Genomic DNA, 27,566 nt, shown 5'->3' with positions numbered 1-27,566 from the left:
AACACACCTTTTGATGCATTGAAACATCAGCAGTTGCCAATTCAGTGTGTTATTTTATGAAAAATACGATTTCCCTAGTAACCCCTTACAGGGGCCTCATCCGATTAGTTATCGGTGGAAATGAAAAAAAAAAATCTTTTTTCTGCTCCATACTTTTCAAGCTACTCCAACTAAACAAACTGAAAATTAACGACAGAACATCCATACGTATAAGTTATGATTCAATTAACATATTTTGCAAAAAAAATTGATTTACACCTTGGGTTACATGTAGCAACACTGTGTGGTTCCTAGTGTACTTCAATCTATGCTTCCTAGTTTAAAAGTATATACATGAACAAGGCTTCATTTTGGTATAACCATTATTCGTGTATCACTTCAGGTTCAAAAGTTCTACTATTCCAAACTCCGCGTTGCATTGTATATTGGATACCCTGTATATACATACATACATACATACATACATACATACATACATCCACACTTCCTTCCTTTAAAGTCTTTTTATTTTTTATTTATTTATTTATTTTATTTTTTCGAAATCTACTCTGAAACGATAGCATTCAGTTTGCCACTACTCGATTTTGGTGTTGTTTGTCACAATATTTTCATACGGATTTATCAGATCATATTACAGTGAAGTTTAGCACATACCTAACGAAACAGCTAAGGGTTACCAGGCATTTATATTCATATTGATTTAATGTGATTAAGTGGTATGTATTCTCGTCTTCCGGACAAATGAGGTATCGTATACTAATTGCAAAAAAAAAAAAAAAAAAAAAAAAAAAAGAACGCAAAACATACTAAATTTTACGATAGCTTCGTCAATTGACATAATTGTTTAAATAGTAAGGTAGTTAGGGATCTCTTGCCTGTCAGATGTCAATTAACAGATTAATAATTTTTTTCTACAACAAGCAAGACTTTATTTTACATGAATTAAAGACCAAATACAAATTCAATTTATGCTCTTTCGCAGGAGACCAATTCGACAAGCTTGGAGCCTTATATAAATGACAGCGTTTTGGTACTAATGAAAAATACAACTTACGGTATAAATGTTAATTTTCGACCCATGTTGTGTAGATGCTGGTCGATTACTCGACGAGATGCTGGTTGGTTGCTGAGATGATCCTTGGTCCTCTCCCTTACCTTTTTATATTGTATAAATTTCGTCAGTCAGACCCTGAGGTTCTCCATAACAGCCTTGTTTGTTCACTTAATTACTTTTTACGCTACGTGACTGCCGGAGAACCTCATTAGTCCACGATAAGTGTGACTGTTTATTCAAAAATTCTTTTGTAACCTAATTTAAGTACACATACATTTTTTACATATAATTACTAGAAAACAATGCTAGTTATTTCACTAAACTTTTTTGATATATTCCTTTTTGCAATATGTTGAGCTAACTTTTTTTTTTTCAACTCATGTCATAGTTTCAATACAGTCCCCCACTGATGAGGAACTGTTGCTGAACATCACCGTAGTGTGTGTCACTTCTTCTTTTTTTTTCAACTACAGTTGTGTAATGAAACTATGACATGAGTTGAGGGAAAAAAAAGGAGTGACACACACTACGGTGATGTTCAGGAACAGTTCCTCATCAGTGGGGGACTGTAATGGAACTATGACATGAGTTGAGAAAAAAAAAAGCTCAACATATTGCAAAAAGGAATATATCAAAAAAGTTGTGAAATAACTAGCATTGTTTTCTAGTAATTATATGTAAAAAATGTATGTGTACTTAAATTAGGTTACAAAAGAATTTTGGATAAACAGTCACACTTATCGTGGACTAATGAGGTTCTCCGGCAGTCACGCAGCGTAAAAGGTAATTAAGTGAACAAACAAGGCTGTTATGGAGAACCTCAGGGTCTGACTGACGAAATTTATACAATATAAAAAGGTAAGGGAGAGGACCAAGGATCATCTGAGCAACCAAGCAGCATCTCGTCGAGTAATCGACCAGCATCTACACAACATGGGTCGAAAATTAACATTTATACCGTAAGTTGTATTTTTCATTTGTACCAACTCGCTGTCATTTATATAAGGCTCCAAGCTTGTCGGATTTGTCTCCTGCGAAAGAGCATAATCTGAATTTATATTTTGGTCTTTAATTCATGTAAAATAAAGTCTTGCTTGTTATAGAAGGAAATTATTAATCTGTTAATTGACATCTGACAGGCAAGAGATTCCAAACTACCTCAATATTTTAACATAATTGTATTTCCTGTTTTAACGCAGTTCGTAAAATTACCTCATTTTATATAATGTAGCTACTATTTTTTCCGTTATGTTATGCGATTTAAAAACTGGCATTTATATACTTAAAGAAATGTAAAGATGAATCGAAAACTAGAACCACATTATGCTTATCATATATAACTTCTTGACTCAAAGTGATATTATGATGTAAGTTTCATATTCACAAACATCTTGCTTGACCTTTCATTAACTTGTAATTTTCTTTGATAGGTGTTGTTTTAACAAATTACAGGCTATAATCAACGCACAATTTCAAAAATTCAGTTTTAATACTCTTAAATTTGACTTAAATTAAGAAATGTTCATATTTACTGTATTGTAACAGGACAATATGCCTTCAAACAGCAAACACATAATTAAAAGTAGAGGCTGCTCCGGAGGGAAGTCACCGTTAAAAAATTAGTTTTCTTTCTTCAAGTGAGAGAGAAAAGATAACCTAATGGACTTACAAGACGTGGGACTCGATTAGAAACACTATTTTACGGGCCCCAGGTTTCCAACTAACTTGCATATATATATATATATATATATATATATGAAGGGCTTGGAGTAATATAACTTTAAGCCACATTTATACGTATTGTGCAACGAAATTTATCACTGCACTACAATACAAATTAATGAAGGCAAGAACACCATTTACGATATTTACTGCCATCTAATCTCAATTTTTGCAAATTTGTCAACAGCAACGGGTAGATTTTGTTTTTACAAATGCGGCTTAGCACTATATTGCCCCAAGCCAATTATTTATCTATCTATCTATATATATATATATATATATATATATATATATATATATATATATGTAGGGTGCAAATTACCGGGAGAGATGAGGGGGAATTTCCCCCTCAATCACATTTTCTTCCCCCCCCAAAGAAGTCAGCTGAAGTATATCCACCGGGGATGCTCGCTTCCCCCCCAAACTATGCTCAGTATAACTCCAAATTTCTTCGGAATGATCGATGCAAACTATTCAGTTTTGGTCATTTCTACTTAAACCTGATTGTCCACTATTTTCAACGTTGTTTAGTAGAACTATATTATTATGACTATGGTTGTTACTTGCAACTGTACCTTCGTACCCTTCAGTTCGTCATCGTTCGTGAATTTGAATGTACTAATTGCGTATAACAAAGCCACATATGGATTTATAAATGTTCTTAGCGGTTGGTCAAGAAGAAGTAAACAAATAGCTTCTTCCACCATACTTGGCGAAGTTCGGACATGCCCTATTCATCCTCTACATTTGTATCGATTATCATCTTATTTTAATTTTTGTTATAACATGTTATTTCATTTTCCAGTGTACTCTTTGTTAGTACATGCTCTTCATTCCCTAGTAGTTTGTGTGTATGCAACTCAAAAGTTGCAATTAATTTGTGATAGCAATTTGTGATAGCATAGCAATTACTGCCTTTACAGCTTACGGAAATGAACTTTTGAAACTGTACTAAAAATCTGAGTACATCATTCGTCGTTATAGGTATTCTCTCGTAAGTATATGTTAACGTACACGCTGGGGATTCGCTCCTAGTGAGCAGACATGTTAGTGAAGGTGATTTTTAGGTGAATAAGCGCATAATTGAAGATTTGTTTCAGCATTTGTTAATACGACTGGTTCTCCGTGTCATTGTCCGTATCTGTATCATAGGTGTCCAAACTCGCGAGCCCGACGCTCGTGAGCTCGGCACTCACGCTCAACCGGGCTCGGGCTCAATAATTGAGCGCGAGCCCGAGTGAGCGCGAGCCCACTTGAGATTAGTGAGCGCGAGCCCCAGTGAGCGCGAACCCAATCGAGAGAAGTAAGTGCGAGCCCGAGTGAGCGCGAGCCCAGTTGAGGGAAGTGATCGCGAGCGCGAGTGAGCGCGAGCCCAATTAAGAGAAATGAGCGCGAGTGCGAATGAGCGCGAGCCCAGTTGGGAGAAGTGATCGCGAGCCCGAGTGAGCGCGAGCCCAGTTGGGAGAAGTGATCGCGAGCTCAAGTGAGCGCGAGCCCAGTTAGGAGAAGTGAGCGCGAGCCCGAGTGAGTGCGAGCCCAGTCCAGAGAGATGAGCGCGAGCCCGAGTGAGTGCGAGCCCAGTTAGGAGAAGTGAGCGCGAGCGCGAGTGAGCGCGAGCCCAGTCCAGAGAGATGAGCGCGAGCCCGAGTGAGTGCGAGCCCAGTTAGGAGAAGTGAGCGCGAGCGCGAGTGAGCGCGAGCCCAGTCCAGAGAGATGAGCGCGAGCCCGAGTGAGTGCGAGCTCAGTTGAGAGAAGTGAGCGCGAGCGCGAGCGAGCCCAATGGAAAATGGCCATCTATGTCGCGCACTGCTATTGGGTAATATATGCTCAGCACATCTGCTGCTCTTGTAGAATCTAGTCCTTAATGAAAGGGTCAACAAAAAGAAGGAAAGTCAACCGTCTCCAAGTACAAACAAACCAAGTTTTAATATCGAAGTGTGACTTGACAAGCTATTTAAAAGTTACAAAGAATATCTAGAATAATTAATATTTTATATTTAGAAAACGAATTAACACTTAATCTGGGATATAACATAACCAAATGAAAACAATATCAATTGTATTGTTGTACTTTACTAATATGAAATGCGGCAGTAAATTCACTCTCCTGTTTTCTTTCACAATCTTTGAAGCATAGCATTTGTTCTAACAGTGACGATATTAATGCACCATGCTACATTACATTGGATAGTTCATTTGCTCATAATAAGAAGTTTTTGGAAGTTAAAATATCTTTTAATACAACTAATTTTTAAATATATAAGTGCTTGTGTTATCCCTTATCCATTTAGCAACTGTAGAATAGATTGCTTTATATTTAGAATAGTTCTCATCAGAGTCGTAGCTAAGTTGGGGGGCCAGCGGGGCGGTTGCCCCAGGCGCTAATAGCAAGAGGGTGCCGAAGAAGCAAGAAGAAAGGAAAGTATTGGAAATGAAAATATAGTTGTTAAAAATTTTCTTGTTCACTACGCCCGCAATCCAAATGTTTCAATAAGAGTTAGAACAAGTTTTTACTTATTACTTTAAAAAAAAAAAACTATTATATATGATTTCTTAATGACGATGTGACATACATGCTGCCAAGTAATGACTTACAGTGTAAACAAGAGCGTTTTCAAAATCAGAAACGTTCACAGTCTTAAATACGTACGTATTCGGCATTTTGATGATGATGAGTTTGGTTAGTTAATCACGTTTTTCTTACCAATCGTTTTAATCATGACGGTGAGAATAAAGGTATGAAAAATGAAAGGAGTGAAGAGACACACAAGTTGTTGTTTGCGCGGGGAATATTAAAAATGAAGGTAAACAAGGAGAATAATAACGTTCTTGAATTTGAAACAGTTGTAGAATAGGGTCTTAATGGGTCAGAACTTTACTCCACGAATTTCGTCTTTTTCAAAGACTGATCGCTACCAGTGTTTTTTTATTTTATTTTATTTTTTTTATTTCATTGACATGAAATGCTTCCAATGTAAAGAAATTTATTGGGATCATTTCTCCATTAACTACTTGTATCGCCAGGATTCTTTTTTGTGCTTACGTATTTAGTTGTGTGATATTTTTTATTTATCTACATACATACAAAATACACACACACACACTATGTGATCAAAAGTATCCGGACACCCGGCTGAAAATGACTTAGAAGTTCGTGGCGTCCTCCATCGGTACTGCTGGAATTCAATATGGTGTTGGCCCACCCTTAGCCTTGATAACAGCTTCCATCCTTGCAGGCATACTTTCAATCAATGCTGGAAGGTTTCTTGGGGAATGGCAGCCCATTCTTCACGGAGTACTGAACTGAGGAGAGGTATCGATGTAGGTTGGTGAGGCCTGGCACGGTCGGCGTTCCAAAACTCCCAAAGGTGTTCTATAGGATTCAAGTCAGGACTCTGTGCAGGCCAGTCCATCACAGGGATGTTGTGGTTGTGTAACCACTCCGCCACAGGCCATGCAGTATGAACAGGTGCTCGATCGTGTTGAAAGATGCAATCGCCATCCCCGAATTGCTCTTTAACAGTGGGAAGCAAGAAGGTGCTTAAAACATCAATGTAGGTCTGCGCTGTGAGAGTGTCACGCAAAACAACAAGGGGTGCAAGCCCCTCCAAGAAAAACACGACCACACAATAACATCATCACCTCCGAATTTTACTGTTGGCACTACACGTGCTGACAGATGACGTTTACCGGGCATTCGCCATACCCACACCCTGCCATCGGATGGCCACATTGTATACCGTGATTCGTCACTCCACACAACGTTTTTCCACTGTTCAATCGTCCAATGTTTACGCTCCTTACACCAAGCGAGATATTTACCTGCGTGATGTGTGGCTTTTGAGCAGCCGCTCGACCATGAAATCCAAGTTTTCTCATCTTACGCCTAACTGTCATAGTACTTGGAGTGGATCCTGATGCAGTTTGGATTTCCTGTGTGATGGTCTGGATAGATGTCTGTCTATTACACTTTACGACTCTCTTCAACAGTCGACGGTCTCTGTCAGTCAACAGACGAGGTCGGCCTGTACGTTTTTGTGCTGTACGTGTCCCTTCACGTTTCTACTTCACTATCACATCTGACACAGTGGACCTAGGGATGGTTAGGAGTGTGGAAATTTCGCGTACAGACATCTGACACAAGTGACACCCAATCACCTGACCACGTTCGAAGTCCGTGAGTTCCGCGGAGCGCTCCATTCTCCTTTCTCACGATGTCTAATGACTACTGAGGTCGCTGATAATGAGTACCTGGCAGTAGGTGGCAGCACAATGTACCATATGAAAAACGTATGTTTTTTGGGTGTCCGGATACTTTTGATCACATAGTGTATGTAGTAGCCAAACTACATTTTGGATTGCAAGTACGAACATTAAACATATTCTTTACCTCCATCGATCAATATTAAGAAATTCGCAAATACTGTCTCTTCAGAGTTTCCGTTACATTTCACAAAATATTTTTGACCGTAAAACGATCAAAATTAAAATCTTCCTTATGTGGTCACATACAGAATAAAATACAAAAGTTTACAATTATTACTGGAAATTGATGCTGTTACCCATTTCGAACATTTTTAAATCACATAGTTTCTAACGTATTAAAATTTTATTTCTTATATATAGTATGAAACGTAAAAAGTTGTAAATTTTTATAACTTTTCTCAAAGTGGATTTGTGTACAGCAAAGGCAATTTGGTAAGTTTAACAAAAAGTCCAAAATAAGCCTCTTGAAAACAGCTTTTATTTGTAAAAGAATAGAGATGATCACTTTCAGTTGTTGCAATAGTCTGTGCAAGCAGCATGATAAAAATTCAACGTAGCATAACAAGAACAGCTGTTTCTCTTATTTGTAAATAAATAAATAAATAAATAAATAAATAAAGGAAGGAAGCTTGATAAGGTGAGTGTAGGGGCGCCGACTTCTTTTTCGCCCCTGGCGCCGAAATCTCTAGCTACAGCTCTGTTTTTCATCCACCTTCTAAATATATGTATTGTTTACTAACACTTATCGATTCGACTGTGATATTCCTCATTATTGTAATATATATATATATATATATATATATATATATATATATATATATATAATTTTTCGAACTTTTAATATTCTCTTACACAAGACGCAAATTCTTATTAATTAATACACTGAGAATAGTTCGTTATCCGGACAGCGGTATATTGTACAATTATACGGAATCATTATGTTTACTACAGAAATCTGCACGGAGTATACGTTATCCATATGCTACAGACTTTCCCCGCTTAGATGTTACATCATGCCGTTGCAGGATGTATGACATCTAACAGTCTTCCATATATCACATACGTATACGTATGTCACATACGCCAGTTGTATGTTACATGCGTATATCGGTATGTGAGATCCTGACCACCTATATACAGTTCTTTCGTTCGTACAGAAAGTACGTTTATTCGAAACATGTATGCGGAAATTATGTATAAAATGTACTTTTTTCAGTTATACATTTGCTGTACGTTAAGTCCTAAAACTACATGACTTACACATGTAACCTACGTTTTTAAGTACGCCACATACATTTTTTCTGAGTATATAATTTCACAATATGCCCTATGTCCGCCTCTCATGTTAGTGTATAAGATATAAGAAATTTACAGCATTCAATGTAAGGTCTACTGAAAAGCTTTTGACACAGTAAGCAGACACTTTTGATCGGTGTAAACCAACTTTTAAATTAAAAAATGATTGATTCAAATCACTGGACCAAACCACATGTTCAAATTAAATATAACAAATTTGGTGTTTTTTTTAAAAAATAATTTAGTTAATTGTAAACAAATTAATTTAAGTTTTTGGCCAATGTAATGACTATTAGTGAATATTCTACGTTTGAACGCATCGTTGGATGATTAACAGTTAATGAAAATATACTGAAACTAATTGTAAATCTGAAGTGAAGTGATTCAAATAAAAGCGTATAGATCTAATTAAATACTATTAAAATTATTCCTCAACAAAGTCTTAAAATTCACTTAAATTAGGAATATTATTAACAAATGTGCTGTCCATCGGCGATTAGGGGCGTGAAGGTAATTTCTGCCCCCACTTTTTTGGCTTTACACTATAACCTAATTACATGCCCCTTACTATTAGTAGTGTTTTGTCTCCCTTTTTAGTGTTCATACCCAATTGCCGTCACTGGTACTTTCCATTGCAAGCGTATAGATCTGTGTTTTTGCGCAACTACAATTGATTACGGGAAGTAAGTGAAATTTAACGCTTTATTAAAATTATTATAGTTATTTAGTATACTAAATATTAAATTTGTCTTTAAAAAAAGGTTTGCACGTGTATGTTATATGGGAACATAAGAAACTGCAAATAATAAGATGTGGAGTTGTTACAAATGATTATAGCTGTTTCATGAATTTGGCGTAGCTATGATATTTGGCATATCACGAAGCTTTACCACAATATAGACCTTAATTTATTTAATTTCGAACTTAGTCAAATTCGGTCCAAACATTAGCTATTCACAACACTCTATTCTCCAATTCAACTCAGATTATGTTTTTTTCAAACAAAGTTAAACTATTCTGAACGACTGGTTTGTTTAAATTTCACTACATGTTGGTACAAACATCCAACTGCTTATTAAAATTAACTGAGCTACCCAATCTTAGTTCAGATTTCTTTTTCAAATGAAGTTTAAACTGTTAACTCATTAAAGACACTTTGAACCAAATCCATTCGTTCGTTTAAATTTATTATTATTATTATTATTATTATTATTATTATTATTATTATTATTATTATTATTATTACATTTGTTTCACAACTTATGAACCAATGATTTGAAGCAATCTATGTCGGAGAGTTTCCATTTACTGGTTCAGGAAATAAACAGATTTGTTTTATTTTAAATTTTCATTTTTCTCAGTGTAAAGATCCGTCGAATTGTATGTTTTTAATACCGGTACTCATAGTTCTTGTATTCATTGAATAAGACATATTTCACTGTAAAAAAGCGTAGTTATAAGGAATTAAGCAGAAAGTAAAAAGAAAAATGTAAACAAACTTGTATGTTATACGAAACTGAAAACAATTAAATATCAATTAATTTCGAAGCTCTAGTAGTAAAAATGACACTAAAATAACACTATTAAGTAAGAAGTTGTGTCAATTATTATATAAATTCTCCTGACACTGATGGACATGCTACTTATAAACATAATAAAACGATTAAGTTGAGTTGATTTTGAATTTAACGTCCCTTTCAGCAGCGAGGCTATATGAGACGAGACCTACTGATTAACATGGAATCCGCACCACATGAGCTCTCACCGGGAAGCGAACCTGGATCTCCCACGCCAAAGACACGCACGCTAACCGTTTAGCCACAGAGGAGCTCAGTAAAATGATTGAGTTGTTCGTGAAAGAAATTATTTAAGTGTCAGATATTCATTGTTATTTAATATTTTGTGGTAATAGACCTTAAGTTAGCGTTTATCTGGGAAGAATTGATAGTAACCACACCACAAAAGTTGAGAAATGCTTTAATGGCATACTACAAGTTAACATGAACTATTATGAGTGTAATCCTGTTTCCTGCAAATGGGTGTAATTTCAATTTTGGTGTTAGGTATGTTCTGTTTTGAGTCTACTTAAGCTTTTCAAATAAGTGTTGGTACAGTCCCCATCATGACGAGATATAATAAAATGTTGAAAAATATTCAACATAGCTAGTACCCTGGATTGAACTAGAACTTTTAGGCTGAAAAGCAAGCACACTAAAGCGAGCAGTACAATGATTGTGCTCTTTAGACTTAGTATGTCAGCATTAATGGTGAAATAGGATTATTAGGTCTATTAAATTTAAATATATGTACAATCTGAGGTTTGAAATAATTCACAAAGAAAGAAACATTAGGCCATATATTGCGGTTTCACACATTTTCTTTTTCACGAGCAATGTTAAGATCACGGGAAAAAAATAGTGACTTTCTGAACCTATTTTGTTACAAGTTCTTGTAAAATTGAGAAGGTACTTAAAATAACAAGCAGCAGGTGGTCGAAATAGCAAAAAATTTTCACCGAATTTCGATAGTCAAACGCAATTTTTTGCTGTTTTATCAGGCAGATATCGAGATAATACAGTATCTTGTTGAAGGTCAGGATTATTACTTTTTATTCTTAAATATACCTAGTAAGTACCTGTAGCCTCTATGCTGGTAGTGATTTCTTTCAAAAATATTGTACGGGTAGCGTGGAACAAAACAAAATATCAGAAAGCTGAATTTGAACATTGTTTGGCGATGGAGTGTTCTTCATAAGAGTGAAATGTAATTTATCTTTGCTACTGGGGACATATTTATTCATATTCGACCGGAGAGAACCAAGTGAACAAGAAAGTATGTCTGGAAGTAACATTTTATGTTTGTTGCCAGGGACGTACGCAGGGGGTGGGTCCCGGGGGTCCGGACCCCCCCAAAATTTCGACTTTTGTGTAAATTTAGCCTAATTTTAGGGACAATTTTAGGAATTTTAATATAAAATACCCTCAAATTGAGTTTGGACCGCTCCCGAAAAAATTCCTGCGTACTCTACTGTTGGTTGCCCTAACCTTCTTTCCCTTCTCTTGCTTTCTCTCTCTTTTCTAAATAGCATGACATTTTTAGTTTGGCGGGAATTGGTCTCATGCTATTAAAAGTCATGTTATACTTCTTTTTTTAATATCAGAATATGAGCAACTCTAAAGGTGTGACTTCATTTTTATAACCATCTTGACCTCTGTGTGTGGGGGGGGGGGGGGGAGACTAATTGTCAAATATTAAATTTAATGTTAAATTCGTAGTCGAAAGACATTATGTTCGATTGGATTGGGTTTGAATTTAACGACCTCTCAGTTAGCGAGGCTATATGAGAAGTGAGATCCAAACTGCGTGAGCTTCTGTCGAGAATCGAACAGGATGTCCTGCGCCGGAGAAGCTTACGCTGACCATATAGCCAGGGAGGAGCTCTCATCATTTGCGAATTCTAATTAGAAAGTATTGGATTTAAATACCTTTTCCTCTATGTACTGAAAATTAATTATGAATTTTAATTAGGAAATAATGTCTCGCTTTGTGCAATAGAAAATATTAATTTAGCCGAAATCATGTATTGTATAGAAAGACTGAAACTCGATTGGAATGAAGATTTCTGGTGAGTCTACCAGCAAACCTCAGCAACGATTCGCGAGGACAACTCAAGAACGGGTTTTCTCTTCTGAAAACAATAAGACCAGACCAGGGAGAAGGCCGTGGAAAGGGCAAGAGACCACCTGCTGCTCGAAAACCCTTTCATCTGAGCCGTTTTTACGCGCCGTATTTACGCTCGAAGTTAAAAGCAGCCAGACTTTTCAAGCGTATAAAAATTCGGTACGTAAACGTACGCCAGGTCCCATACACTAACGTATTGACAGCTGCTAACAAGACTAGCGCATGAAATTTTATGGCTACGACTGAAAAATACGTCAGTGTATGGCCGGTGTTACACTTTTACGAACATTTTTCGTTTTTTGGTTTAAATCAGCCAATCCTGCTAAAGACGGAAACAGGTGGTACGAAAGCACGTGAACAAATTAGTGATATGAATAAATAGAAATTTACATTTTAAATAATTACAAATTGTGTATACCAATAATAATTTCAATGCCAATTACAATAAATATTTACTTATTTCCACAGAATCATTTTAATTGGAAGTTGAGAAACCTTTCCCATTTGCGATCGAAGATTTATTTGTTTATTTTATTAGGGGTTAGATGTAATACAAAATAGTTAACTTGAAATTTACGTAACCGAACCTACAGCAAATGTCATGAAAATGCAACTTAACTCCGTAACATTTCACTGGAAGTTAAATTTGAATAAAGCGATTAATAATAATAAAAAGTACAACGAGATTAAAATTTGAGTTGCTTCAATATTTATATAATCGACCATTTGCCTATAGTAATACCACTGCAATTTTAAACATGATGGCACTGATGAAATTCTGAATTTTGGGGTTCCTTTTTGTTTAACAAAGAATCTGTCAATAAGAGAAAGAAACCTTTTGAGAACTTCGTTCGGTCTGTATAAAATATTAATCTATCTGTCCCTCTTAACTAGAATTAAGGGTGACCATTGGTCGAGATTACTTAATAAGTTAATCAACTTTTTTTTGTTTGTTTTTCCCCACTCCTAGAATCGAAACTGAGTTAAGTGTAGAAGGTAATGTCCTAGTAACTGAACCTAAGAGTTTATTAAAGTTCGATATTCCGAATTTCTGAAGTTCAAATTTGGATTTTTTTTATTGTCTTGCCTTTGTTTCTGCAGCGGCTTACAAGTTGATCGACTGGGGAGTAGCACCGCAGGCCACGGATAATATTTAGAAAGGATTAATGTCAACCAAGAACTTTCTAGAGGCACCGCTCTGACTTCGTTGATTTTGTTGAATAGGGTGTATCTAAATGTTGATTTTGTTTGCTACGCATTGGTGCATAGGTAACATATACCTGAATACAGGTATTGGTAATTTACTTTCAATATGGTATTAGCTCCTGCCGTGGAACAAATATTGTACATATAAATTCAACATAAGGAAAACTGCTGAATAACTATCTTCTTATTAGTAGAAAACAATAATGTTTTGTTATATTTAGTTCCATTTATAAACAAAATCCAACACAGATTTTATATATATATACACCAGGTGTTCAGAAAGTAACTATGCAGTGCCATGTTGTATAACGTCTTCAAGAACATGCAGAAACGTGTGCAACTGTATTTTCAAGTGCAAGCGGATCACTTCCAGTATCTCTTATAACTTCCGTAAATTAAAGTTTAGCTTCGAGTTAATTTCAGTTGTTTAAAGTGGTTTATGGAAAATAAAATACGGTAAGTTATGAATTGCATAGTTACTTTCTGAACACCCTGTCTATATATGCTATTCTAGTAAGATATTCCCAGTTTTCCTTATGTTGTATTTTTTTCACAGCAGCAGCTAATACTATATTGAAAGTAAATTATCAAAGCCTGTATTCTGGTATATGTTACCTAAACATTTAATTTCTTAAGCTTGTTAATTATCTTTAATTATCTTAATACAAAGTATCTGGTAAACATATTGAAATCGGCTGCAAGACTTGTAGACAGGGAGTAACTTTCCAATCGACTGAGAGATTTTTAACCGTCTAAAATCAACCACTGACTGATTTATGAAATATTAATGCGAATTTTAGAATAATAATGCCACTTTAACATTAACGAAATGTTTTCATTCAGCCCCAACAATCATGTTTATACGAAAAGTACGGACATCCTGATTTTAAATTACAAAATCCAAAGTATGGGAGAAAGTCGAGTAAAGTGAGTTCTCATTCAAGAGTAACATAAATGGCGTACGAGAAAACCGCAATATGTCAAGAATAATCAAGAAGTATACACTGTAGTTTTCAGTTAAGAAATAACAGTACTATCAGGTAAAACAGACACTCATTGTCCTATAAGTTTCAAATTTATTGTTTCAATTCATTTACAAACACCTCATTATGACTACTTCTGACGAACTTCGTTCGACTACTAATGAAATTTACACTTTCTTTTTCTGGGCTCACTGTAACAGCTATATTATTGTCATTTGATGTAAAAGTAACATGAAACCACTAAAGAGGTTACATATATAAATACTGTGCGCCATTCACAACAACACATGTTGTGCATAATACTGTAAATCTTTCAAATTACTGACGCAATGTTAACCTTGGTTCAAAAGTAAAACGTAACGGTTAGCGACTATGTCTAACCAACAGTTGTTAGATGATAATTTTCTAAACATACCTCCCAAGTTCATGAAAACAAACATAAACAACACACTAAGGAATCCTTACCACGAAGTAAATAATCGCAAAGGGAAAAATACGGCTTGGAAAGATACATACATACATACTGGAAAGAAATTGCAAGTAGAATTTACAATACTGAATAAGCCCCATTAATTAAGGAAAACGAGTAAAGTGAACCTTTAATGCATTTTATGTTCTACTGTATCGTAATATAGTATAATTTCCTATCAGGCAATACGTGTATGTTCGTAGTCTGGTATTGGCTTGTCATTTAATCAAATTCGACGCACTTTCGTGAAGTATCATGCTCGTTACTGCTCTTCAATGTTGAGCTCTCCAGTTTAAAGTTTGCATAAAACAACGCATGTAAAAATTATGACGAACGAAGACATGAACGTGCAAAGACACTGATGAACAAAAGAAAAAAATTAACGAACAAGAGGTTAACCACTACAGATATAATATGGCGGTGGTCGATCGGAAGTCCCAGTGGCCTGTCATAATGTCTGCATAGATTACTGTTATCATTTTATAAATTCCCTCTAGCGGGCTAGTGAACAGAAATGTAGACTACCAGTGATTTCTGAAATGAAAAGTAGCTCTCAAACCTAAGTAGGTTGGCCACCCCTATCATATGAACTTCGAGCTCTCTAAGAAGCGCGCATTAAATAATAAAGAAACTTAAATTCAGTATTATCAAAGATTCTACTAATCGTTTGGTAGCAATTTTAAAATAAGTTGTTATGATTAGTACTTAACTTCTTTACCATTAGTACGACAATATTAGGTCATAAATCTCGTTTTCGATCAAGGAGAAAGTTCTGAATGTTGATGGCTACATTTAAAAAATGGAGTCAACTGTAAAATTATAAGCTCGTCTAACCGATCCTGCTTCCTTTCAGGAATACAGTGTTAACTGCCCATTTTCATAACTTAAGACGAGAACCCAATTTAAAAACTGGCAGCTTGTTAGTTCTAAATACCCCAGCATGGTTTAGTAGCACTTGAGCGTCATTGAAATTGTTGCGATCCGCACTGTCTGACAGATTGAAGCCTCTTCTGTAGGAGATGTAGGTATACACAATTATGGTAGTATCAGAACCAAACGTTTTCTCATCGCCACCAAAGATAGAGCTCGGGAAAGTATCGAAAAATTCCTGTACAATTCTGCTGATTATGGATTTCAACAATAATAAAATCCAATGATGCACATATCACCTGCAAGAAAGTAGTTACTAAAGCTAAGTTTGTATACTTACGTTACGTGGCCTGTATTCATGATTAAGAGAACACTTACAAAAACATTTTATTGCTCTTCAATGTACTTCTCCAATCATTTTGTCAATATATATATATATATATATATATATATATATATATATATATATATATATATTGCTTTCAACTGCTAGAACGATATAAACTAAAGCCTCTTTCTCAAGCTTTTCAAGCCTCTACAACTGGACGTGTTTATAAAGTGAGTATACTAATTGGATAAAATAATTACCCAGAACTTTGTGTGCTATATTTCAGCCTTGAAGTCTGCACTTCGCTTTACTGTATACACTGAATTTGTGAATATGCAACCTAACTTAGGGCTAGTCGTGACAGTTATTTGCATGAAAGATGAAACCTTGTGCAAGAGAGATCCCTAAATTAAGCAGACGACATATCTAATGGTAAAGAAATTATAATGTATAGGTTTTGGTCTATCTTTCAACACCCCACCCATTTATTTCTGACGTTTACGCTTAACCCTATGCCTAAAGGAAATTAAATCTTTCAGTTTTACGTCGCGCGGTTATACCCGCTAGGCTAAAGGAGACGGTGATGATGCGAATGAATGAAATAATGGAATGAAAAAAGTGGGGGAAACTGTAGGACCTCGAGAAAAGTCACGTAGTGTTTGTCTACCACAAAACCCATTTAATGCGAACTCGGATCAAACCTGGGACCCCACGCACCAGACATGAGTCCCTTCGAAAGGAAAAACTAGCATTCTGCCATTGACGTGCTGTACTCCAGTAAGAAATCATTCTCATTCAATAATAGTGACCAGAAATTGTTTAAGAGGGAATAGAGTGGATACAGCTACCATCGAGATTAAGAAGTTCGATTCAACATAAACTACAAACAATTGTCATTATACATATCGCATCTATGAAATTCCTTTGAAGAAAGAAAAATACACAACAGTTCAAGTAAAGGACACATGGTACTGCAGCCCCATCGATGGGAACATGGGCATATTGAAGTTGAAATTAAAATAGTAATAATAACAATAATAATAATAAACTCCACAAGGAAATACTGTAGATTATTAATATAGTAAATTACAACTTTAATATACACCATGAAGTTGCCATCGGCACGGCTGCGTTAAAGTATCTGTAATTTAACTTGTGCCCTCCCCCCGTTTTTTTAACTTCATAGACCCAAGATATAGCCTATCTAATTAAAAGTGCTTATGGTTTATGTTAAATATAAGTTCTTAATCGATACTCGTTGTATCCACTGCTCCTCCTCCTTAATGTAACAACATTATAAACGTTACTCAACTAAACTACACTTAGTGTTCTTAATTTTACTAACACACCTTCGATATTAGTTTATACCACTTTACGCATATTGTTTTAATACTACATTTTTCATATTACTCACTTCAATTAACTACAAAAGTACAAAATTCAGGCTGCCTGCATGTAATTTTATGTTACTTACAATTTATTTAAAAAAAAAAAAAAAACTCTCAGCAAATTTTCACAAAATTAATTCTTGAGACAATATGTTATTACAGGGCCAGTACTAGGCAACTTGCTGCCCCATACAATAGCATCATTTGACGCCCCTTTTCACCAGAAAGAATGTCTTAAAATTCACGACTTTAAGTATCTAACACACCATGAACAATGAAGGGGAGCGAAAGGGCACTCGCACTCAGAAAGGCCTAAACACTCCAAATTATGAATGTCCAATTCCGGAATTTTTACTTTCCGGAATTCGGAAAGTAAAATCGGAAAAATTGCGGATTTCGGAACAATTCCGGAATTCTTCCGAAATCCGGAAAGTGACATTTCCGATTCAAGAAAATTTTGGCCATCCCTACTACAAATACAACCTCGTTGTATCTGTTTTTTCTTTAAAGAATAATCTATGTTATTGAAAAATAAAGCAAACATTCCTGCAGAGGAAAGATAATTCTTTTTATAGAATTCAATATCGAGCTTCAATCTCAACATATCAGTTTGCAATTCCAATGCAACTAGCTCGTTTATTTCTTGATTTTCCTTCTAAACCTGTTAATTTAAAAAAAAAAAAAACTTGTTTCCACCTTCAATGATAAGGAACTTGTTTGAGACAAAGACCAGTTTTTCTTATCAAAACTGTGATAACTAACTAAACGGAACAGGTATTCGCTACTGTTTGAGAAACTAGTTCTTGTATTTGACAACAATCAAGCAATTCATGCTGGGATTTGTTTGATCATTTGCTTTAGCACTGTTCATACTAACGCGACCTTAACATGATTTATGAATACAGTGTTCAAATAGAAGGTCAACTTAGTAAATTTAACAACCACCATCATGAAGTATGTTTCCAACAAGAAATATTTATTTTAAATAATATAATTATGACAAATTTTGCCGCCCTTTGCTGCCCCGTGCAAACACCTGTTGTACTGTACATATGGTAAGGCCGGCTCTAAATATTGTATTTTAAAACGCTCTAAATATTAAAAACCGATTTTAAAAAACGGCGTACACTCTTCTACGGAAACACCTCTCTTCTATTGAAGCTCAACATATCTTGGATCCACTTTCAATTATTACTATTTTTTCTTTGCTCTTACATAATCTATAGAGGCCTACCAGTAATTTTTAAATGTTGTTAAACATAAATGTTAAGACTTTTAACGTACAGTATTAACTAATTTGCAAATTTAGTTATTTTGAAGTTGTGTAAAGCAACAAAATCACTGGGAATAGGCGATACAAGTGCCCTGGAAATCCAGTGTGAGATCTGAAAAAATGTTGGAAATTTGCCTGAAAACCATGGTTTTTCATGGTGCCAGAGGTTACGTAAATCAGAACTAGTGTGCTCTGACTACAAAGGCTTAAGAAACGCTGCTCTACTATTAGACAGAACTGCAGTATTTTTTATTTTTTATTTTTTTAAGAAACCTACACGTTACTTACCAACACCGAGTAAAAAGCAGCGCTCCAAAGCATTTTGGTAATTTCACCTCTACATTTTCCTAATTTTTCTAACAACCATTCTGCTCTTAAAAGCATTCTACACGCCATTGCTTTTAAAATACAAATTCACCAATATTAGCATTTAAGGAAAAAGAAAGCCCAAAAAAACGAGAGAAACGAATCGACAGATCTCACTGAGGTGTACAACTGATATAGGTGAATATAAATCCTCATGTGTAGTTTTCAAAAAAATCGATAAAAACTATTTTTTCAGCCAAAAAATTGATGATGTATGTTACCCATGTCACCTACGATGAAACTGATACTATTATTATTTTTATTAGAGCATGTAGCATACACTGATCAAGCTTTTCATTATGGCACTAGCCAGAGAACACAGTATAGTTAATTAGAAATAGCCCAATATTATGATTAACTCTTAAAACTTTTTGTTTAACTATAGAAAAGAAGGCTATAACATAAGAGGGGAATTGTGATACAGAAATCGCTACAATCTGACACCGATAAACCCCCAGTGAAGCATTGTTATAGTGAAAAGCAATACCAAACAATCCCACATTCTATGCTAGAGACAATACTGCAGTCTGTTATTAAACATGGACGTGAGTGGATATGTACTGTTTCTTGTTATCAAAACTTTTGCAAAGATGATACACTGGCTCAGTTTTCTTTTTGTTGTGAAGCAGGGAAGATAGATCATAGTACTGTATATTATAACGTACAGAATGTTAACACGCAACATTTCGAGGGTCAATTTAGGAAACGTTTTTCGAAAACCTGTCGTGGGTTTTAATGCGGGAATTAGCGAAATTATGATTTTCATATTAAATTTCCTTTTCGTCATAGGTTGTGATTACCTGAAAAAAGCCTGAAGAAGTTAGGATCGACGACGACCGACTCAAGGAAAAACCAAATTTTGGAATGAAAATGGTATGGAAACAGGTAGTAATTGTGGTGAAGGATTAAAAAATAAAATTAAGGCTCTTAACTAAACTCATCCCATTTTTTTTTTTTTTTTGTTTGAAATTTTAATGAATAAGAAAGATAATAAAGAATATAGAAAATGAAAAAAATTGAGTCACATAGTATCTACAAAACTGAGATTATTTGAATCTAATAATGGTTTCCAACACCCTCCGTACAGTGTTTAAATTTGGACATCCATAACTTACGATGTCATGAACTGTGCAACCAAATTTCTCGTCTATAGGAAAAGGTCTATCTACAGCTATTAGTTTATTTAATAGCGTTTTGTAGATATTATCTGATTATTTTTCTGATTTGTTTTGTTCTTCATTGTCTTTTGAATTATTCACTAAATTAAAAAAAAAAAAAGGAGTGAGCTTAGCCTTAATGGAAAAATCCAAATATTTTTAAAATGCATAAATAAACCCTCCAACGGTTGATTTTTCAGTAAACAAAACCACTAACGAGTGTACTGAGGTATAGCCTCCCATTCCATAAGTTCGAGCAAGATTTAATCGAATACATTATTATGGATGGTAAAGTTTTTGGACTAAGTAGGAAGGATGTATAAAGACTGGCCTATCAGTTAGCAAAACGAAATAATGTTGGAAATTCTTTCAAGGACGACATGTGGGACGGGGGCTGGCTTGATCACGTTACAAATAGTTTTATAAAGTAAAATTTATTAGAAACCTACAGGAACATCGGAAGGAAATAGACAAATGTTTCAATAAGGAAAATGTCACAACAATTGTCGATACACTGGACCTGGAATTCAAGAAAATTAGATATCTTCCCGGTAGAGTGTACGTAAACGAACACTATCTATTAAGCAACTACTACATACGATTTAAAAACTTATTTCTACCTTTTTCCCCTGTTATGTTTAGAAACCAAATTTTTCTTGTCACATATTACCACCATCCCTTTTGGGCCTCCCATTTTGAAACACGTTTCATTTTTCACAGTTTTTCTTTACCCACTGTGATTACAAATATTGCGGCCACAGAATGCAAAAGCTTCATACTTCCATTTACGGTACATTAACAATTAATATCAATAACGTGATACAGCTTGATCTATGATTAAACGAAAAATGATCTTCCAATATTACCTACCACTTTCTCCTCTACTACCGGTACTGTTATGTCTAAAGATAAGACATACAGTATCGAGTCATACAGCACTTCGAGATGAACAAAATGAAAGGTGGAGGGTAAATTCTCATGCATAGTTTACAAGAAAATCGAAAAACATTTTCATGGCATTAAAAACTATGTCGTTCGTTCCCAACAATATTTGACTGTTGCTTTTATTATGTTGGAACATACCATTTATTTATTTATGAACTATATATGTATTTTTTTTTAAAGTGTTAAGGAGCACCTTGTATCTGTTGTTAGGTAGCTTTTCCTGACGGTGACACGCACACTCCTAACAGTGATGTACATATTTGTAATGTAATGTTCCAAAGCTCGTTCAATAAATTCGTCGAATATTACTTCGACTGCGCTGATAGGAATTATTCGAATGACTTTTAATAGCACTAGTAGAGAATTCTGAAAAGGGATAGAGATATTCTTGTTTTCACTTATTTTTTGTTAGCATGTTTGTACAAATTTAGAGAAAATTAGAAACGGAGAAAAAAGATTACTAGGTAACAACCTGCATATACATGAATTACATATTCAATTTCTCCAGATACATTATGTATAAAAGAGAAGGAATATTCTGAGTCCCAACCTAATATGGAAGCTCCGGCATACTTGAGTGAACTTGTTACATGTAATAACGAATGCAATTTAAAACGACTACATAACAGAAAGAGGGAAGAAAGAGCTAACAGGAATTCCACGTAGGTTTGACAAACTAGCAATTCTGGGAGCTGTGGGTTGGTTGCTATCGTTTGCTTCTTTCTGCCTGCACGACCACAAACTTCACCGCGATGAGATTCGGTGACTGGGAGGAAATTGTGTTAGCGAACAACCAACCTGGAATGGCTCAATAACGACTGAAACTCATTTGAGCTATGCGAGAGAAAGAGGGTAAGTGATGCTGAAGCTATCGACAAGTTATTTCCTGACCCTGAACACGAACAATCACAGTTGGACTATAAAAAGCAATTTAGGATCTGGGTCTGTTGACAAGGGAAATCAACATGTCACAAATACGGAGAAAATATTGAAAACGAAATGTAGGCAAAATGAAATAAAATACATTCTTACTTTAGACATTTTAACCTACATGTGCAGATCAGATATATGTGTATTTCCTCCTCTATTTGAATTTAGAACACAATACTTCGTTCCGAGTCAATAATTCAATGAATAAAAAGCTTCACCTAGTTTGAGAAATTTATAATCCTTTATGCTTCAAGCTAGATTTCTGTTGAGTGGTTTTCCCATTAACAAAAATATATCCTACATATAGACTTTACTTAATACTGTCTAACAATATCAACTCAAACAATAGAATAAATTAATGACAAGACTCAAACAATAGAATAAATTAATGACAAGACTGCAAAAGATAAGTCTTTTCATTACACAGGCGTTGACAGTTGACAAAGCTCAAAATGGCATCAATATGCTGCAATAACTGAATGTGCTGAGTTTCTAGTCTTCCGAACTATATGAATTCAATCCTGAAACTGGAAGTACATATGTAGTATTACTTTCGGTTGCAATAGAGAGAATATGTTCTTTGGACGCTAAATCTGTATCAAAAACAGTTTCTCGTTATCTCTTACAATTATTAACAGATATGACAGATGCCTTGCAATATAATGAAATATAATGATTTGAAGATCATCAAGGGTCGTAAATTTTGCTATTCCAGGAATGGACAGTGTGAAAATTCCACAAGAGAAACAATCATGTCGTGACCCAAAGGAACCATGAGTGATTACGAATGTGATAGGATAGTGTGGGAAAATGCGACCTCGGTGCATGCCAAAGACAAATTTCCTGGAACCTTCAGATTTCATTGTCCACCGTTAATCGGGTTATTACCCAGTTCAAGAGACATTTAAAAAAAAAAAAAAAAGAGAGAGAGAAGAAAGCATCAATCCAAATTTTGGGCGATCAGATCCAAGGTAACGTCAGTTAAGGGCTACCAAAAGGTATGGGGAGCAAAACCCAACCTGCAGGGCTGTAAACATGTCTGGACACCTGAAAGTGAGCCAGATTACAGTTGTCAAGATCTCTGTATCAACTAAACTATCACGGAGGAGTTGAAGGATGTAACCCTTTGCTTATCACAGCCAAACAGGCAATTACATTGTTTGGTATGATGCTAACTTCTGATGCCAGATAATTTTCTCTGATTTCATATATACCCATTTTTTACCCAGGAGAGACACACGCTTCTGGAGACAATCCTTTCAAGAATTCCACTTAGACCGCTTAAAACAAACGTCAAACATGGAGGATTTTCACTGATAGTGTGGAGAACCATTTGGAGATCTGAATGTCCTGAGCTGCTGGAGTGTGTTGCTTAGCACAACAGCACTGGAATCATTGACATTTTGCATAGGAGTTTGCTACGAATATTTTCACTAGGCTTCTAAAAATACTTGTTTATGGAAGATGGGACCTCCTGCCATATGCAAAAAAACATGGCAGACACAAAATGGCACCCAAACTGCGATCGGGTCATCAAAAGATTGTGCCATCAAACGGTGTTCCCCGAACATTCCATTTAAGTGAAAGTATTGGCGTTGAATTTTGAATTATCCCCAATCGTTAACCTATATCAATCCCAAACAATGTTTCTTAACCCTTTTAAATTATGGCTCTTTTTAAACGTAAATTATCGACTTCCAGTCAAGCAGCTACAGCATCATCCCTATTTATCCTAGGATCATGTTACATGCATCACTCTTTTTAGAATAGAATAGCTTTTGAAACGGTAACATTCACGTTTCCCTATCATGTCCCTGAAGCGGGAAATTTTGAGAGTAATCGGCATTTTTTTACTTTTCTTTTTAAAAAAATTGATCCCCCTCTGGTTTCCCCTGGGTTAACGCACAGATCTCAAAATCAACTGGGAAATACTAAGAAGTGTACTAAATGTGTGTACAAAATTTCAATCTTCTATCTTGAGTAGTAAGGGTACGGAAACTATTTAACAATGAGCTAAGAACATTCCCACAATGCCCCAGATGTAATATAAAAATTTCCTCAGACATCCCTATTTATCCTAGGATCATGATTTGTACATGATTCTCTTCAGAATAAAACAAATTTTCAAACGGTACCCTTTACATGTCTCCATCATGTATCTGGGGCGGGTAAATCACGAAAAAAGGAATTTTCTGTTAAAAATATCCTCATTTTTTTTAAATTTTTACCTCTGTGGATCCTTCCCCCTGTTTTAAGGTAGAGATCTGAAACAAATCTGAAAATACTGAGGGGTGCACTGAGTAAATGTGCAAAATTTCAATCATGTAGGTGCAAAAGTAAGCCCGCGAAAAATATTCCTCAGATTTCCGCATAAAACAAGATCTCAGGTAACAGTTTCTTGAGACATCCCTATCTATCCTAGGAGCATAGTACGTACACCATTTTCTTCAGAATAGAACAGCCTTTCACACGGTACCATTCATATGTCTCCATCTGAGGCGGAAAATCACGAAAAAAGCAATTTTTTGCTAACAATATCCTTTTTTTAAACATTTTTGCCCCTCTGGACCCCGCTGTTTCCACGCAGAGATTTGAATACATCTGAAAATAATAAGGGGTGCACTCAACGAGTGTGCAAAATTTCAGTCTTCTGAATGCAAAATGTAACCCGCCCAAAAAATAATAATAATACGCATAACAAAAAATATATTTTAAAATTTATGACGTCATCACACACTATGCCTCAACGCAGAAAGGCGTGAAAGCATATGTAACGTGTTCTAAAATGCCTCTAGTCTTGAAGAAAACAAAGTAAAAAACCTAATTGGTACTTTTTAAATCGAATAATGAAGATTCTACCCTATCACCTAAAAATAGGTGATATAATTTAAAAGGTTAAGCATTAAGGAAAAAAATACAGCAACGTTTATCAAAATGACACTTTTTTTTTTTTTTTTTTTAACAAAAGTTACTGATATTTGGCAGGGGTCTATTTTTAAAAACTCAGAACTAGCTTGCGGCATGAAATACATAAATTTCACCTACAGTTATAAAATTAACAAAAATTATAAATTACAGTTAAAAAAAATGGAGGGGGGATGTGCGTGTCTGTTTGTTCCCAGATAATAGGGTGTATTTAGAGGGGTCCTATATACACCCTATTATCTGGGAACAAACAGACACGCACGAAAAAGAATTTTCGTCTTCAATGTCGATGGTGATTTCCCCGTTGGAATAGTTAACGATTTTAAAACCCAAACCCAATGTTACGAAAAGAAGAAAGCAGGATTGCTCCGTTACCTGTTCAAAACGAGATTTTCCCTAATCATCCTCTACATGACACTTGTTTTCATACTATACTGTACATTTGAGTCTCATTGTATTATGATTATTAACTTCCATAATCGAAATAACAGAACAGAAACGGGATTTTACTTATTTTCACTTTAATTTATTTCGGAATTAGATTTAAATCAACGATTTTTATTTTTAAAAAAAAAATCAAGTGATTTCAATCAATTTACCCTGCTATTTACTCATGATATGTCTGTATTTACTTACCCAAAAATTAGATATTTTACACATTTTTAACAGTTTTGTGATTCAGTGACGTTCTAGATATAACGTTTCTTTTACATTTCAAAAGATGAAACCTTTACCTGTTTGTTGATGTTGCCTTTCGTCACTAAGCACGGATTCTTATAACCTGTAGAAAATATTTGCGCAGAAACTTATTTTAGATTTGTCACAACTCAATGGCCATACGTTACTCCGCAGGATGCTAAAAGATTCAGACACTTGGAAAAGTTCAATTCCATCATTGTGGCTGATTTTGTGAATGTGGTCATTGCCTACTCACCATACCCTTCTCCGTGCAAACATGAATTCGGCATACTTCCAGAAGAGAAAAGTCTATGCACATTTATGCATAGACTTGTTAAGAATAAAGGGGAACCCAATTCTGTTTAAAAGATCAGATTATTCATGGTACGTAGAAAATTTCATTACTTCGGCTTCAAATAAAAATCTGCACTGGTCAGACAAGTACCATATTTGCTAATTTAATTACATCTATGGATAAGAACACTGAGCTTTTCAAACAGAAGTGTTTTTTTTAAGTATGACTATACTTCACATATCCCAAATTATATGACTGCGATATTTTCAAGATATGGAATCGCATGGACAAGCACTCAATCATTTTGCTCAAACTTCTGCGACGTACTACCAACGCAAGACAAGTGACACTAGTTTGCTGAGACCACTTTCATATATCCTTTTCAAGTCTACGATCCCTGATAATGTGCTTCTTTCATATTTGTTTACTGAAAAGAGAACTTTGAAGAAAACATCCCATCACGATTGAAAGATTTAGAAAATATGTCGGAGAGAGCTATAATTCACGAACTTCAATCACCAATTTGAGAACAGAATTTGAGCTCCAGAGCTGTAACACTATGAGATAATGCAAATCGCTGCAAACCAAAAGCATGTGATTTGTATGGATTTCAGAGCCGTGATGACAATAGTGAGAACAGTTTTTCCACTATCAACTAAACTTCTCTGACAAACGCAATTTTAATAGACTGCATGTTATTGTTATAGCGGCACTTATCAGCACATTTTCCTAGGACTGCTGTTATTGATATTTCAGACGCGATGGGGTGTAGAAAGGAGGAGTAGATAGCTACCTGGTGCAGCTGAGTGAAATTGCAGTTATTTGTACCAGTCAGCTGTTAGTGGAATCACATAGTGTTTGTTCCTGTAGTGCGTGTAGTGCAAATTTCTTACTTCATTGTTTGTGCGTGTTTCTTGTGTTTAGCGATGTCTAGGAAGTGTGTTAATTCATCAAATCTATTGTGCTATGCGTGTGGTAAGCTTACGACTAAATTCCAAAGACATTCTCTCTCTCCGCTCGTCAAAAAGGAGTACAAGTTAAAATTTGATTCAAAGGTAGATAAGAGTAAGCGTTGGACACCACAGAACTGTTGCTTACGTTGCTCCCGCTATTTGCGAGGCTCGTTGCATGGAACTCACTTATATACGCCATTTATCGCACTTCACTTGCGAAAGGAACCTAGACATCACGTAAGAGATAACTACTTTTGTTTAAAACTAAAATAAGAGGAATTTTAAGTAAATCAAAATACACAGTTTCATATCCAAAGTTGGAAACTCCAATGCACCAAGTTCCACATTCTAATTCTCTCTTCCAGTTTCAAAACCATCAGCAGAATGGACATTGAAATATAAAACAGAAGATGGTAGTGACAACGCAATATATCGCGATGATCTTGATTACACACCATATAAACCACAGCCACTGTCTCAGGCAAAATTAAACGACCTTGTAAGAGATCTAAATCTTTTAGAAAGGCAAGGAAAATTATTGCGTCTTGTCTGAAAGAAAAAAAGAAAAATTAAAAAAAGAGCTACAACCAAACATTAACTATCATTTCGTAAACGACAACTTGGTCTCTACATTTTTCTCAACGATAATCTCGTATATTGTATGATATAAATGGTCTGCTTACAGAATTTGGAATGATTAACAATCCAGAAGTGAACTGATTTTGAGTGTCTTTTTCCGCAGCGAGGCTATATGAGACGGGATCTACTAACGTGAAATCCG

The 27,566-nt window shown here is 35.3% G+C and overlaps 2 protein-coding genes and 1 long non-coding RNA gene across 4 annotated transcripts in view; 1 reads left to right on the top strand and 2 right to left on the bottom strand.

Annotated features, from left to right (window-relative positions):
- The window catches only part of LOC145664284 (uncharacterized), a 122,246-nt gene extending 120,763 nt beyond the window's left edge, over positions 1–1,483 (bottom strand). The window contains exon 1 of the long non-coding RNA XR_014127350.1: positions 1,055–1,483. This is a non-coding gene — a long non-coding RNA (uncharacterized LOC145664284). The remainder of the gene's footprint in view (positions 1–1,054) is intronic.
- Positions 1–27,566, bottom strand: part of spas (spastin) — a 471,098-nt gene that overhangs the window by 424,476 nt on the left and 19,056 nt on the right. The gene's annotated exons all lie outside the window — the stretch shown is intronic.
- LOC145664283 (salivary alpha-glucosidase-like) overlaps positions 1,991–27,566 on the top strand; it is a 138,497-nt gene continuing 112,921 nt past the window's right edge. Inside the window, exons 1-2 of the mRNA XM_081730820.1 lie at positions 1,991–2,013; positions 19,692–19,775. The gene's annotated coding sequence lies outside the window, so the exon portion shown is untranslated. The remainder of the gene's footprint in view (positions 2,014–19,691; positions 19,776–27,566) is intronic.

The sequence above is a fragment of the Thermobia domestica genome, chromosome 11 (genome assembly GCF_964235325.1).
Source record: "Thermobia domestica chromosome 11, izTheDome1.hap1.1, whole genome shotgun sequence".
In the NCBI taxonomy this organism is placed as follows: domain Eukaryota; kingdom Metazoa; phylum Arthropoda; class Insecta; order Zygentoma; family Lepismatidae; genus Thermobia; species Thermobia domestica.
The sequence above is the reverse complement of the archived record's forward strand: the minus strand, read 5'-3'. Positions and strand labels throughout refer to the sequence as shown.